Source organism: Stegodyphus dumicola, chromosome 6 (assembly GCF_044657685.1).
Source record: "Stegodyphus dumicola isolate Sdum_Otavi_A_Nest chromosome 6, ASM4465768v1".
In the NCBI taxonomy this organism is placed as follows: Eukaryota; Metazoa; Arthropoda; class Arachnida; order Araneae; family Eresidae; genus Stegodyphus; species Stegodyphus dumicola.
The window spans coordinates 215,044,070-215,060,223 of NC_140773.1; positions in this window are offsets into that span (position 1 = coordinate 215,044,070).

The following is a 16,154-nucleotide window of genomic DNA, read 5'->3' on the forward strand; positions in this document are numbered from 1 at the left end:
AGCGGCTTATTTTTGTCGCCAAATTTGGCGATAAATCGCCAAAAGTCGTAAGTTTGGCGACATTTTGGCCCGATCCTTGTGTAATTGTAATAGGTATTGTAGCTGAATAATTATAATTGATCGTATATGTAACTATAACCGTCTCTGGCTCTCATATGCCTTCTAGCAAATTTGAGAAGTATACTATAAATTTCCTGACGGTCGGGGGGGAAGTGAAAACCGGGGAGAGTATCCGTTTCGGAGCAGTTGTGTAGTCAGAGTGAATTCGGAGTATTGAGATATCTCCGGAAGAGCTTCGCCTTTTTAGATGCGCTTTGCATTGCGTTGTGTTTAACGTTATTATAGTTTGAAGTATAGCTACTGATTGTTCCCTGTGATACTGTGAGGAGCTGTACGAGTATTTTTGTGGAAAGTTCCAGAATTCTAAAATGTTTATTCTTGTAAAACAAATTTTAGCAAGTGTGCATTCAGTCTTTACGAACCCGGACTCTCTCAACAACTTTGTGTGTTTGTGTGTGTGTGAAATTAAGGAAAATGAGGATAGGGGCCGGCTCTTCGTACAGGCCGAGACTGCCATAATCTGGCTTTGATTTATTGTTCACAATTTAAATATAATTTAAATATTTCAAAGATTAACAAACGGATATTTAGCTAAGGAGAGGAAAATGAAATCAGCTTAAGATTCCTTAGGGTAATTTCCGAATATTTTAATCGCAAATGAGATAGAATTTCGTCTGCAATAAAGTTTTTGACGTATGTTTTATACGGTTTCTTCAAGCCAATGACATTGCTCTGACTGCATTTCACTAAGCTTAATTCCTGCAGGAGCAGTAAGCATACACATAACCATAACCGGTATCTCTTGTCGACTCCGTAAACGAGATTCTTCCGACAAACACTAGAAGAGTGGACGTGTTCCAACGCGTCTGCGCATGTCGTTCGCAAACAGATCCGCTTAGAAATCCTAGCAGCTGCTATTTCGCTAGGGACAGAGGCACTAATAAATATTAATGAGGAAGAACCCGTGAAATCTCAGGACGACTTTTTAGCACCTGCTCCATTCGATGTGCGGAGGGGGCAAGAGAAATTCAATAAGTATGCTAAATCCGCGCGCTCTAATAGACGATCGCCCTGTTATATTCAAATGAGAAGACGTGTTTCGAAGAACTGTGCAAACTTTAGGAAGAGGTGTGCATTTTTATGTAGCTATCGAGAAATGAAGTAATTTGCGTGTGATTAGGTTTTCGAGTAATATTATTAAAAAAGAAGTGGCAATGAGTTTTTTGTGGATGAATCGTCGTGGCATGTTTCAGTTTGCTTTGCTTGTTTGGGCGTGGATGAAATATAACTTTTACGCTGAGCGGATGGAAATATTTATTACCATGTACTGCAGGTTATTAATGTCAGCTCATGTGAAAAATTGAATGGGAAAATGAAAATGTGAGTCAATGTCCCCATGCATGATTTGAACAGCATAGTACGAATTAGTTTACAGTTTTTTTATCTGATAAAGTAACACTTCAGAATACCATATAAATATTAGAATTAGTTTTTTTTTTTTTTAAAGTAAGAGGTAAATAAGCACTATAAAACTTCGTATCGAAGGAGATTTGTAGAGTATATCTCCATATTTTTTTCTGAAACATAACTTACGCCAGATTTTTTAAAATTCATTATAAACTGTCGTTATTAATTTAGAATATTGAACTTGGTGCATTAGTAAAGAATTTTTAGGCTCTGCTTCCTTTTTTAAAAGAATTCAAAACTAGATTTGCCCTAATAAAATACTGACAGATCATTCAGTTGCACAGATTTCCTTGTTATTTTATCATAACGTGAAATTTCATTATATTAAGTTAAAATCTTTTTTAAAATGTAATTTTAAATGGCATTTTGTCTGATGTGGAATTAATTTAAATATCTCTCATTGTATATGCCTTAATGATTATGTAGTGCATTTAATATAATTAAGGACACTGTCCTCTGTTTAGCACAGTTCTGTTAAAGAATCATAAGTTAAAATAACTATGGAATCTTTATTGAACAAGTCAGAGAGTTTACTTACTTCAATTAGAACACAAATATTTTAAAGTTAACAGTCTTCACAAACATTTAAATTAAAGTATTGGAAAAAGAACTTATAACAGATTCATTTAAAAGTTTTAAATATATTCAGGGCTTACTTACTGAGCAATATCATCCTGAGTATATTCCAAAAATGAACGTAACATGGCTGAAAAAGAATGAATCTCAAGTACGATGCAAGTACAAAAACTCTTGAAAAAAGACAGGTAGAATCCACCTTCGTCAACATATCATTTGGCGCTCGTTCCCTTTTGACGCTGCCGAGTTTCATTATGTAAAAGTAACACTAATTTATTCTAACATTTAATTATGCTATCACCAAAATATTTTAGTTAGAATGTGTTGAAGTTAGAATTTGTTAGTTAGTTAAGAAAGTGTTTAATTTTGACATTATAGGCATCAGATAGTGTTAAATTAACACAATAGAAAGTGATTACCATTACGTAATAACTTTATAATAATACCTGATAATAAAAACTTTTCTTGTTAAATAAAGCATTAAATTTATCAATAAAATTTATCTTAATTAATATTAAATTTATCGAATTTGTGTTATAAAATGTATACAAGATAGTATTATCTATTTATTTATTAATCTATTAATCTATTGCGCATTTGACTATTACATTTATCTTATAAAAGGTATATAAGATAGTAGACATTCAAAAGAAATATCATGAAGATTATTTTATTTTATTTATTAGCAGCTTTAGATTTTTATTTCATTTTATTACATGGTCTTAGAAGATGACCATTAAATTCGATTAACAGTTATTTCAGAATTTTTAAGTTCCGATACCTAATTTCTGTACTTATCCAAGAAATAATTTACAATTACTCATTTTCTAAATTGTTATATGACTGAGGAACTAGCAATCATGCTAAATTTCTTAATTTCAGATGATACAGTTAGAATAACCACAAAGTAATGAGATTTTTTTTTTTTTTAATTTTGTGTTAATTCGAACGTTTCTTGGCTATATCTACGATTGTTTAATGAATGCCTCGCCTGAAAATGCATTAGTTTTATATTTTCTTATTTTCTTTAGCTGAAATTATAATCATTTCAAACATTTCACTATGTTTATCCTATGAAAGCTGGGATTCATGCAAGATTTTATGAACTGCTACATTTGCATTCAGAGATGATTTTTTTTTCCAAAATTCGGATTCTCAGGAGGGAGAAGTATCTGAGCCCAAAGGGAAAAGAAAAAAGAAAGAGAATCTGATAATTAGTTAGTTTTTTCCCTAAACACTTCTTTTTTTTTTTTCCTTCCGAGTAAGGAAAAACACAGTATTCTAATTAAATAAGCATCTGGGTATTTAAAGTACAATCCAAGTTAACGAACTTCCAGATTGTAAACGGAAACAGAACTTTTGAAATAAAAAAATAAATAAATAAAAATAAAAATTAAAAAAAAAATTAACGTAGGCCAGAAAAGGAGCGGGGGAAATACAGAAGAAAAAAACAGTAAAAAAGACAGAAGCAAACAAACAGTGAATAAATTTCCATAAAAAAAAAAAAAAAAAAAAAAAAAAAAAAAAAAAAAAAATCTCGGGCTGTTCTCATTTAGTAGATGTATAGTGGAATGCATACTAGACCAGAGCAGCTTCCAAGATTTATGCCAAAGGAAAAACGCATTAAGAAGAGAAAAATAATAGTGTAGTTTCGCTACAAACATGATTGCAATAACAAAGGTCTGTTTCCAGGTGCATGAAATTGTTCTTTTATCAACAGTACGTTGAAAAAGTAAATATTTATATTGATGTAAGGAAAAAGCTATCAAATTTCACTGTAGAAAATTCTAATAGTAGAAAAGAAAACAAACAGTGGCACTTCCTGATGAGTATAAATCCCAGAAGAAAGCAACTAGGATCAAGAAACAACAAACAGTTAGGGGTAACAATCTACTGGACTCGCATGCAATTTGACTCTTTGATAAGCTTCATGTAACAGAATCCAGTTTGAGATGGGACATTATAATGCAAAACGTGCAAACAACATCACAGAGCTCTGCTTTAGAGAACGTTCCGAATTCAAGACCAAAATTGCTGTATTACAAGTTTCTTCTTTCCGATCAGAAATCTTTGAAAGTGTGACATCACTGACTCATAGTCTCCTCCAAAGAAAGTGCTTCCTTTGAGAACTAAATCTAACTCTGTCTTTTATGAGTCAAGTGACGTCATTTAAACTCAACACTAGGAAGAGTATAACTTTGTATATGTCTACTGACCTTGTACAAGGAGTGTTCAATATATTTAGAGTTCTTTCTTAGGAGTTTTCTAGGCTTTTGCACCTTAGTATTTTTTTCGTGGTCTAAACACGATATAAAAATCCTATAAATTACTTCAAACAGAGCATTCAATGGAATCTAGGGTTTAATACTATCTGCAAAAGTTGCGAACTAAGATATCTTCTTTCTTTGGGATGCTAGAATAGACTCAGAATTGTTTTCGAAAGACAAGATAGAAATAAGCATATTGGACATCTGGAGTTTATGATATAATGCTATAAGAACTGTCTGATGAAGCTATTGATCTACTATAACATCCTACAGCATGGGTGTCCAACCTTGTGCTCGCCAGCTCGATATTATGGAAAAAAAATTAAAATAACTATTGATTTATATTTCTTAATTGTTAAAATATGGTAAGCATTTACAGAGATATCTTGCAAGACGTTATAAAATAATTGATTGCTGACTGATGAACTTGATAGCGAACATGGAATCTTATTGCTTCATTCCGGTGCTAGATGGCTCAGCAGGGGAAAAGTACTTCAACGATTTATAAAACTTCTTTCGACAATAAAGCGGTTTTTGGAATCCGGAAACGAAAGTTATAAATAATTGGACGATAATAATTAGTTATCCAATCTGTATTTTCTCACGGATATAACAGCTAAACTGAAAAAATCTGAACGAATCTCCAAGGAAAAGAAAAAACCCTTTTCCAATTGACTGGGACTGTAACTGCTTTTCAAATAAAGTGAAATTTGTGGATAAATCAGATGAAAGAAACAAATTTCACCCATTTTCAGAATTTATCAAGCCATATTAATAACCACAAGACAATTGAAACAGAGAAATACTCTCAGAGAAAACCTAAATGCACTGAAAAATAATTTTGAACTCCCCTTCTCTGATTTCGATAAAGTTCAACCAATATCATTATTCATCTCAAACCCATTTGCCGAAATTAATATTTCAGATGTATCGCATAAGATCGGAAATATGTTTAATAAAAATTTTGATGTTTTGGAAATGTGCTCGCGAGAGGCCAAAATGTGCTCGCGAGAAGCCAAAGGTTGGGCACCACTGCCCTACAGGATCTCCGCGTTGCTTTTATGAAAAACAGTTTTCCACAGTTTGAAAGTAGACAGAAAGATTCCGAAACTATACGACGAATTAGTATCAGCAGATTTACGAGAAATACGATTAGATATCCATTTAATAATCTAAGATCACGATTGGTACTGTTAAATTATTCTGTTTGGTTTGGTTATCTGAATTCTCGGCTTAATTTTGTTATAAATAATCAGTCTTAGAAGGAAGGAGAGCGCACAGTTTCGTTATAAAAGTGAATGAAAAATATACCAACACCAACTGTTATCTTTCTCAATATATAGTTACTCATGGCTTTTTCCCGACATATTTTCATGCGCGAAATATTTCCTCCACATAACTCTGTGCATGCGGGAAAACGGGAGACGCAGATCATAACATTTTTTAATTTCTTGTAGAATCATTAGATTTTTTTTAAAGTTAGAGATATGAAAAATATTCAGTGCCCTCGTTGTGATTCAGACTCCTGACTTCCCGAATAAACGATAAGTGTGCTTCCGGTTACACCACGAAAGCGTGCGGAAAAGTGGGAGAAAATACCATATATACTCCCTCTTTTAAAGGGTGACTAAGGATGAGGTGATCCAGTGACCAAATCCTGGTGATGAAGATTTAATGTCCACCATCTTTTTGTTTGGGCGCCATTGTGGAATCGTTTTAGAATTTTTCGAAGTGAGGAAACTGAAGAAATCCGCAATGCCCTCGCCGAGATTCGAACTCCAGACCTCCTGAATAAGCATCGAAGTTTCTTCCAGTTGCACCACGAAGGCAGGCAGAAAAGAGAGAGAAAATACCTTATATCTCTTAACATCTGAATTTCATTTAAAAAAATTAGCTATCAACGAGTTTGCTTTCGAAAGATACCTGATCAAAACTTCACACTTAGCAGCAAAAATAAATAGTATCATTACAGAATTAGCAACATGTGGGACAGAATTATGTGAAAGCTCAGATTAATAATCATATAGAATGTTAGATATGTGTTCCCAATATTCTATTAACTTATTTTTTTAGGCCCACTAATAAAAAAAAAACTGACCGAAATTCACAAATTAATTAATTTCATTAATATAAGAAAACGAACGCTGTCCGTATTATATATATGCATGTTTCTATATATTACCTCAGAAGGTAAAAGGTGAAAGATTAACTCGTATAATGAAGAGAAACCAGAGATATTTTCTCCCTTCTTTCCGCGCTGCCTTCGTGGTGTAACGGTTGCACTCTCGGTGCGTATTCGTGATGTCCAGATTCGAGTTCCGGCGAGGGCATTGCTCATATTTCACGCCTCCTGCATCAAAAACCCAAATATTTCTACAATCTAAATAAAAATAGCACTGGTTAATGGAATGTGATACCTATTAGAAAGTTTAACAGCCCTGTACGAACCCAATCATTTCAGTCTGCTACTATATTCAATAGTCTGCTATTATTAACAATAGTCTGCTACTATTGTTATTTATTTCATTCACTTGAACAAAATATTAAGATCTCTTGCCTGGGATAAGGATGATGGGCTGCTGAAGACAGGGATGCTCTCTTGTCTGGTTATGACAGTTGTGAATTCATAGGATTTTATATTGTCAAACGAATATCTGCTTATCTTTTTCTAAACAAATGTTGCAAAAATTCAACTATTCGGATCTAAAATTCTTCGGCACAGACATTAGACATCTGTAGAGACATTAGGTTGCTTCGAAGCAGGAGAGATGAAACATGAGCAATGCCCTCGCCGGAGCACGAACCTCGGACCTCTCGAATGCTGACCATTACACAACGAAGGAATGCTAAGAAGGTATCAGAAATACCTTATATACTCCCCCTTTTAAAGAGTGACTGGAGAGTATAGGATTAGGGGAATGGAGAATCATCATTCACCACCTTTTTTTAGTTCGGGTGAAACTGTAAAGACATAAGTTTTTTTTAGTCCAAAGGGCTTGGTCCCGGAAGGATTATTGTTTTCTTTTTGCAATTTTGCGTTGAATCACTAAAAATGTCCGTTTCACTTTTGAAACTGTTGCCACCCAATGTTAGAGTCCTGCATTATATCTGAAGTAATTAAATAATGAAAAATCTGCATAAATGTATGTCAATTTCTCGCATTGTGATAAAACAACGGTACATAGAGCCATCGAATTTTGAATGACGTAATCCTACTGCGAATATGGACATGTGGAAGACCAAATTTAAAATTTGGAATTTTTTTATTATCTATTTTGTAAAATTTAACAAATTTTGATTAACAAACTCAAGGACTTCAAAGCGAGCAATGGCAACGTTGTACAAAAAAAAAAAAAAAAAAAAAAAAAAAAAATTATCTCTAGCGCGTGAGATTGTGTATCGGAAATTCTAAAGATATGCTCATTTTAAAACTATTCTGCGATATTGCTATTGGACTAAATTTTATGGTTTAAGTGCGAAGAACGTGATATTTAATAAATAAATGTAACACACAAAATGTTTAAAAAACGCCCCTTTAGACGTAATTTAAAATCTGAAAACTTTCAGATTTCTTTTTTTTTTTTTTTAAGAAAATAAATTTAATCAAGCCGTCATCCTTTGTGTGTGCATTCAGTTCATTACGAACCAGTAAAAACGCAACATACTGCATTTCCACCAACCAATAATTTTTTTTTTTTTGAAAGCAGGAGAGATTTAATAATGAGCAATGCCCTCGCCGGGAACCACGAACCTCTCGAATACGCGCCAACTGGGCTGACTATTACACCTCGAACGCATACTAAGAATGCCGGAGAAATACCTTATAGGCGCATTCCATGTGTACTGAATACTGAACTTTTAATTAAAATATTTCATAAAATTTGATTAATTGTTTTGTGTATCAGGATCTTTTCCTAAAAAATTCTTCCTCTAAATTCTGGAAGTTAAGTTAGCAGTTGGTAAAATGTCGAATTTTAGGTTGGTAATTCTATTTAAGCATTTTAATCGTTAGATAATCCGGTTTATTTATTAGTGTCCTTATCCCGTTATAAATACAGTGGCTCCAAAAAGTGTTCCACCACTTTAAGAGTTTGAGGAAAACTGGAACTAAATTCGAATATAAAGCCCAATATTTTTTCGTATCATCGCCATGCGATTTTGAATAAAACTAAACTTTTTGTTTAATACTGACTCATTTTCTTTTTCTAAAACTGAAAAAAGTAAGGAGGCATAGATAAAATAAGCCACAAAAGTGATCGTACACCGAAACATTTTCGTAAAATTTCATAAATAAAATTATCGTCTGTCCCCCCCTTTTATTTATTTATTATTTTTTTTAATTTTTGCATTTTGATGACATATAAAAATTTGCTTGGCTTTATTCTTTGCTTGTTTACTTCGTTATATTTTATTTAATGTTTAAAAATGGCTCGTAGACATAAGGAAACAACAAATATCATTCTAAAACCGATCATTTTTCATCATAAGGGTGAAAAATCGATCCGGCATATCGCTAAATTAGCAAATTTATTCCATCCCGCGGAGCAGTATGTGATAAAACGCTTTAAAAAAGAAAATTGGATCGAAAATAAAAGTAAGAAGCGGTCGTCCGGCAAAGTCAGTTCGACGTGGTCAGAGATTTATAGTTCGAAAATTTGTGAAAAATCCACGTTTGAATCTGCAAAGATTTCTGCTGAATTTACTGAAAATTTGTCTACTTCAGTTTCACCTGAAACTGCTCGACGAGTACTCAAATCAGCTAGATTACATGTTCGCTGTGCTCGAAAAAAATCTTTAGTAAGTCCAAAATATAGAAAGCTTATTCTTTCCTTCGCAAAATTAATGGTAAATAAGCTCGAAGCGTATTGGAAACATGTCTTATTTGCAGATGAAAGCAAATTTAATAGTTTGGATTCCGATAGATATATAATTGTACAGAGAAGAAAAAGTGAGGAAATTAATGCCAAGAACTTGGTTGAAACAGTAAAGATTGGCGGTGGAGGTGCCCTTGGGTGCGGGGATGCATATCAGCATCAGCATTAGGTAATTTAGTATTCATTGACGGCATAATGAATCATACACTTTATTTAAATATTTTAAAATATGATTCAAAATTACCCGCCAAAAATTTGGGTATTGAAAAAAGCTTTTATATCAGGATAACTATCCTAAGCACACGCCCTCAATGTTCGCCTTTGGTGTGTCTATATTGTCCACAAATTCTGAAAACATCACCTCAGTCACTAGATTAAAACCCGACAGAACGCATTTGGAGAGAATTAGAGGTTAGAGTATGAAGACACAACATAAAAAAGAAAACCGAACTAATAATAGGAATGCTAGAAGAATGGGAGAACTCATGCAGATATTATATATATATTAAAAAACTAAATAAATAAAATAAAAATCTGAAAGCTTCTAGATTTTATATTGCACCCAAAGAAGCGTTTTTTAACGTTTTGCGTGTTACCTTTATTTATTAAATATCATGTTCTTCGCACTTGAACCATAAAATTAAATTTCATAGCAATATCACAAAATATTAAAAAAAGAGCATATCTTTAGAATTCCCGATACACAATCTCGCGCACTGAGATAATTTTTAGTCCAAAGGGATTTGAATCCCGAAGGTCATCGAATTTTGAATAACGTAATCCTCCAACGAATATGAGCATGTGGAAGACCAAATTTGAAATTTGAAATTTGTTTTATGATCGATTTCCTATTTTTTAAAACTTTGACGAATTTTTGATTAACAAACTCAAGGATTTCAAAGCGAGCAATGGCAACGTTGTGCAGAAAAAACATTTTTATCTCCAGCGCGTGAGTCTCTGTATCGGAAATTCTAAAGATATGCTCGTTTTAAAACTATTTTGCGATATTGCTGTTGCACTGGATCTTATGGTTTAAGTGCGAGAAACATGATATTTAATAAAGAAAGGTAACACACAAAATGTTAAAAAACGCCCCTTTGGACGTAATTTAAAATCTGAAACATTTCAGATTTTTTTTTTTTTTTTTTTTTTTTTTTTTTTCCGTACGGTGTTGCCATTGCTCTCTTTGAAATCGTGGAGTTTGTTAATCAAAAATTCGTTAAAGTCTTGCAAAATGTGAAACAGATAATAAAAAAAAATTCCAAATTTGGGCTTTCAAATGTCCATATTCGAGTGGAGGACTACGTTATTCAAAATTTGATGTCTCTAGGTACCTTTTTTATTTCACTGTGTGAGAAACATGCATACATTCAGGCAGATTCTTCATTGTTTAATTTCTTTAATGGCAAATATAATGCAGGGCTCTAAGATTTGGTGGCAATGATTTGAGAAGTGAAACCCCGTTTTATAGAAGACGACGAAAGATGCCAAAACGAAATTAATATCCCTTCTGGGCAAATTGCCTGTTTGGGCTAAAAAGAACTGATGAACTGTATGCCCGGATGTTTGAAAGCTATCATAAATGCTGCAAGATATCCTACAAAATACTAACTAACAGAAATACTACAATAATTACTAATACGTGCAGATTTCTTTAAAGTGCGCGTGAGGAAATTTTTCTGTTACTTTTTGATACATTATTTTTCCAAAAAGTTTTATTATGTTCATAAAATAACTAACGTATTTTTGCTAACAGAAATTTATAGATATTATTAAAAATTTCTCATTCTCAAATATTAATTTTTATTAATGAATAAAGCAGCGTTTCACTGAAACTTGTAAGTATACGAACACTTTTGGGAGCGACTGTTTACCAATCTACCAATTTTGTAAAAAAGAACACTAGAGCAAGATCTTTATTTAAATCGAATATTGAGTTTTGGAAAAGCTAGGGCAATTTGTTGTTAATCGCAGAAACCAAATTATAAGACCCTTCCATTTTCGAAAGTTGAATTGAAATTCACCTTGCCAGATACATCTTTCTTTAAATTAGATTTGTGATTCGTTCCCAGAGACTAAATTATGAGATTCTTTTATCTTCGAAAGTTAAATTGAAATTCACCTCGCTAGGTACATTTTTCTTTAAATTACATTAACGTTAATCCTCATAAATAACTAAGATACTTCAGGGAAAATAAATTTAACTTCTGCTTTTAATTATCTAGAGTGCTTATTGAAATTCAGACTAAATTTAAAGCCAAAAATATCTCTCGAAATTAATAACTAGTGCATCCTCTGCAGAATGGTTTTCAGTGTATTTGCAGGAGAAAACTCATTTCCTTTTAAAACGGATCTTTCAATAACATATACATAAATCTACAAGTTAACAGCGATAACACGATATTTCGCTGAAATCAGAGGGGAATTATTAGATCAGTTGCCTTTGGAGCGCGTGTAGACACAACTGCTAATATGTAATCAAAGAAACGTACTTTACATCTGAGCTCGGTTGTAGATACCGCGTTCTATTTACAAATTTACAAGCGATTTACATCGGTTCGTTTTATTGAAGAAGCAAGTTAATACTCGGAAAGTTTGTCTAGCTATAATCTTTATATAGATATAATGTATAATCTTTATATAGATAATAAATGATATAGATGTCTAGCTATTATCTTTATATAGAGTATATATTTAGGACCACATATACTCTATTAACGCAGTTTAACACTATGCAGTTTTCTTTTGGAGTTTTTGAAGAGTTTCGAAGCCTTTTGTTTTAAATTTAATTATGACTAATGCAAAATATGCTGGATAGATGAAATTCGTTTAGTTTTACTAACCAGTTATTAGTGCAAAGGGGCAATTCGCCTAGAAGGGCATTTTGCTTTTAATCACTACAAGCGTTGTTTCACTTTTCAAATTGTTGCCACCAAGTATTATCGCACTGTATTAAAGAAATTAAATAGTTAAAAATCTGCATAAATGTATATATTTTTCTCGCATTGTGATAAAACAACGGTACCTAGAGCCATCCAATTTCGATTGACGTAATCTTTCACCGAATATGGGCATCTGGAAGCCCAAATTAGGAATTATGAATTTGTTTTATTATCGATTTCCTATTTTGTAAAACTTTAACGAATTTTTGATTAACAAGCTCAAGGATTTCAAAGCGAGCAATGGCAACGTTGTACAGAAAAAACATTATTATTTCCAGCGCACGAGACTATGTATCGGAAATTTTAAAGATATACTCAGTTTAAAATTATTTTGCGACATTGCTCTTGAAATGAATTTTATGGTTTAAGTGCGAAGAACGTGATATTTATACGTGAGTCCTGCATTATATTTGAAGAAATTAAATAATTAAAAATTTGCATAAATGTATGTATGTTTCTCGCATTGTGATAAAACAACGGTACTTAGAGCCATCGAATTTTGAATGACGTAATCCTCCTACGAATATTTGCATGTGGAAGCCCAAATTTGAAATTTGGAATTTGTTTCATTATCGATTTTATATTACAAACTCAACGATTTAAAAGCGAGCAATAGCAACACTTTTATCTCCAGCGCGCGGAACTGTGTATCGGAAATTCTAAAGATAGGCTCACTTTAAAATTATTTTGCGATATTGCTCTTGAACTGAATTTTATGGTTTAAGTGCGAAGAACATGATATTTAATAAATAATGGTAACACACAAAATTTTAAAAAACGCCCCTTTGGACGCAATTTAAAATCTGAAAACTTTCAGATTTTTTAAAAATTTATTTATTTATTTATTTTATATTAAATTTTTTTTCTGTCTATCTCGCTTTCCATTTTCCTACCAGAATGCAAATATCTAACTCACATGTATTCAAATGAGGTAGATAGGAGATAATAATTTAGAGATTAGAATCATAGCCTCTTCCACCTGCTGAAGGCCACGTTCGCTAACTGATTCTCTTGGGAGCAGTATTCTGCGACATTGCGTTATTTTCGATATTAGGCTTTCCACGCTGACTGGCAGAGCCAACTTGCGCATGTTGTGTTTGTTATAATTTAAAATTAATTACTCTTCATTTAAGCCATAAAAGCTGGCTGTTCTGTAAGCCTGAATAGTTCCTTCTCTTAACCTTTATTTGAGTTAAATACTATAAAATAGTTTTACACTCTTTTTCATTCTCTGTGGTACTTTACAAGTCACAGAGATAGTTCTCTAGGAGTTTTCGTACATTTGCTGCTACTAAAGAACACGAGACATAAAAAGGTACTGATAAAATATTTGTTAAAAATATTTTCAAAAATATAATGTTTTCATAGCCGGCATAATTTCATCAAAAGCCACTCTAATTACTTCTTTTTGAAAGTCCCTGCTAAAGTACTCAGCCAGTCTTACAAGTTTTGTAAACCGTTGACCATGGTGACTGAAAAAGCATCCTATTTAACCAATACTTCAACTTGCCCATTGATTGGATTTCCTAAAGGAGATTTCTTTCGGCTGGAAACATAACCGTCAGAGAACATTCTCTCTAAGACTAGTTTCTGTCCTCTTTTCCTTTCTCAATTTGGTCGTGCCTTACGTGATTTATTAGTTTTGAGTTTAGAGACAATTCTTTCCCATTAATGATTTGGGCGATTTCGAGAGAGTTCACGATGAGAGTCTTAAAGAGTCTGCCCCAATACCGAACTCATGTCTCACTAGAGAACTCCAGTTTTAATAGATTTGTTTGTAATAATAGCAATACACAACGTCTTTTTCCTTAAATATGCAAGCAAATAACGTTTGATCTTTTCACGCTCGGTCGTACTTTAGGCCCATGATAGCTTCGCCGTTAGTTAGCGTTAAGGGGCCAACTGTGTTAGAATCAATCTTGATAACTTCGGCTATATCCTTTTAGTTAAGTTTTACTTCTTAGTATCCTGAATTCAAGCCCAAGTGAAGGCTTTATTGTAAACTCCACGAAGGAGTCGTCTGTTAAATTTATTTTGAATAATAAAGGTATTTAACTCTTCTTGAGTTCTGCTCTCTGTTCGCTGAACTAAGCGATTATTGGCTTACCAGTTCTTAAGGTTCCTCATGTTCAGCTTTAACTTAAAGGCAAGAATCTTACAATTTAACTTTCCTGAAGGTTTCTTCAACAAATCCTTTTTGAATAAATAGTATGCATACTATGTATTTATTTATTTTCCAGAGTTTCTTAATTTCTGTCTTTATATATACATACAGAATCACAATTTTTTATTTAAAACAAATTATCCCAAGTTATTTCTGCGTAATATGCTGCTAAAAATTAATCAGTAGAGATAAAAAGTAAGAAATTTAGAACCAGTTCCACAAACAAGTGAAATTCAAAACCAGTAAATTAAAAAATTCTTTATAAATATATGAAATTAGACAAAATCTGAAGAATTTAAGAAATGTGAAATACTAAAACTTCAAAAATACAAAAACGACAAAAAATAAATACATATAAATACAAACAAAGGAAGAGGAATGTAATCAAATCTGATATAACGTTATCAGGAGGAGGTACATCAGCCTCAACTGACCCCCCTTCCCCTTCCCACAGAAACTGCTGCGTTTCTGTTACCCAAAATTAGCTGATGAACCATTGCAAATTATTAAATTATAACAGTTCACTCGAAGTCTGAACTCCTCCTCGACGCAGTATAAGAATTCACCACGCAGTTTAAGAACAATAATTTAATTTTAATTTTAATATTTTGTTTCTCTTCCATCTTTTTAATATTTTTATGTCATTTGAATAATTTTATAATGTATCATACATAAGTTCAGTGGAAATTTAATAGCATTATTAATGGTTCTTATTCATCAGTCCATTTTGACTTTTCTATTTCACACTTCTAAATTAGTTGCGTTACACATAAATTTAATTTAATTTATTTAAGTTGCAATAATTTTGAAATATGTTCCTAAGAAGTAATAACTAAATTCAAATATTATATATATATATATATATATATATATATGTGGGGGGGGGAGGATATTCATCTTTACATGATCTCCCAAGCGCTACCGCAACTCAAATGGGAGGGGGAGGGGGACTAAACGCACAAGCTGGCAGGTGGGCATGAGTATCACTTTTGTGGTTGCTAACAAAAGTTTGTCTCTGAGTTTTGAAGATTTAGTGTCGACTGTATAGATGTTAGTGTGTATTCTATAAATGTGGCTTGCGAATAAAAATTTAAAATATGCAATAAGTTTCATTGGAAATACTCATGCGTGCGATATTGATTAAATAAAAAAATTGCATTGCATATTATGCATATCTTCAAATGACGTAGTTTTAAAATCAAGGATAATATATATTGAATAAAGCGCATATTTGCACAGAATATCTATAGAAACAGATCGTTACAGGAAAATATTTACAAGAAGAGAGAAGTTGAACAAAATGATTTACTTGATTTCTTGAATTGCATTACAAATCACCGCTATTATTCATAGAAAATTAAGAAAATATCTTCTAGGTACTATGAAAATTATTGGTATCAAGAAAATATTTTTATCTGCCACTAAGCCCTACAATATCTAGATATTTGAATCTATATTTTGAAAAGAGAACGGTTTTATTAGGCACATACTTCATTATTTTCCATTTCCATAATTTTCAGTTTTACTGAATTTTCCACAGTTCATTTTCCATGTGTATGCATCCATCCCCAATGTATTAATGCAAAGTAATTGTTTAGTACTATTTGTATCATAATAATCGCAAAATACTCATTTCTATCGTGACTTGTTTTGAATTATTACCAAAATTATTCATAACTATTGTTCTATCTATTAGAGGGATGACGTTCATATGTATGCAGTTCATGCTCACAATTATAGCACTACCGGGTGCCAAAGGTTGCCATGGAAACGGAAATGATGTTACCGAAATCAATAAAGCTTC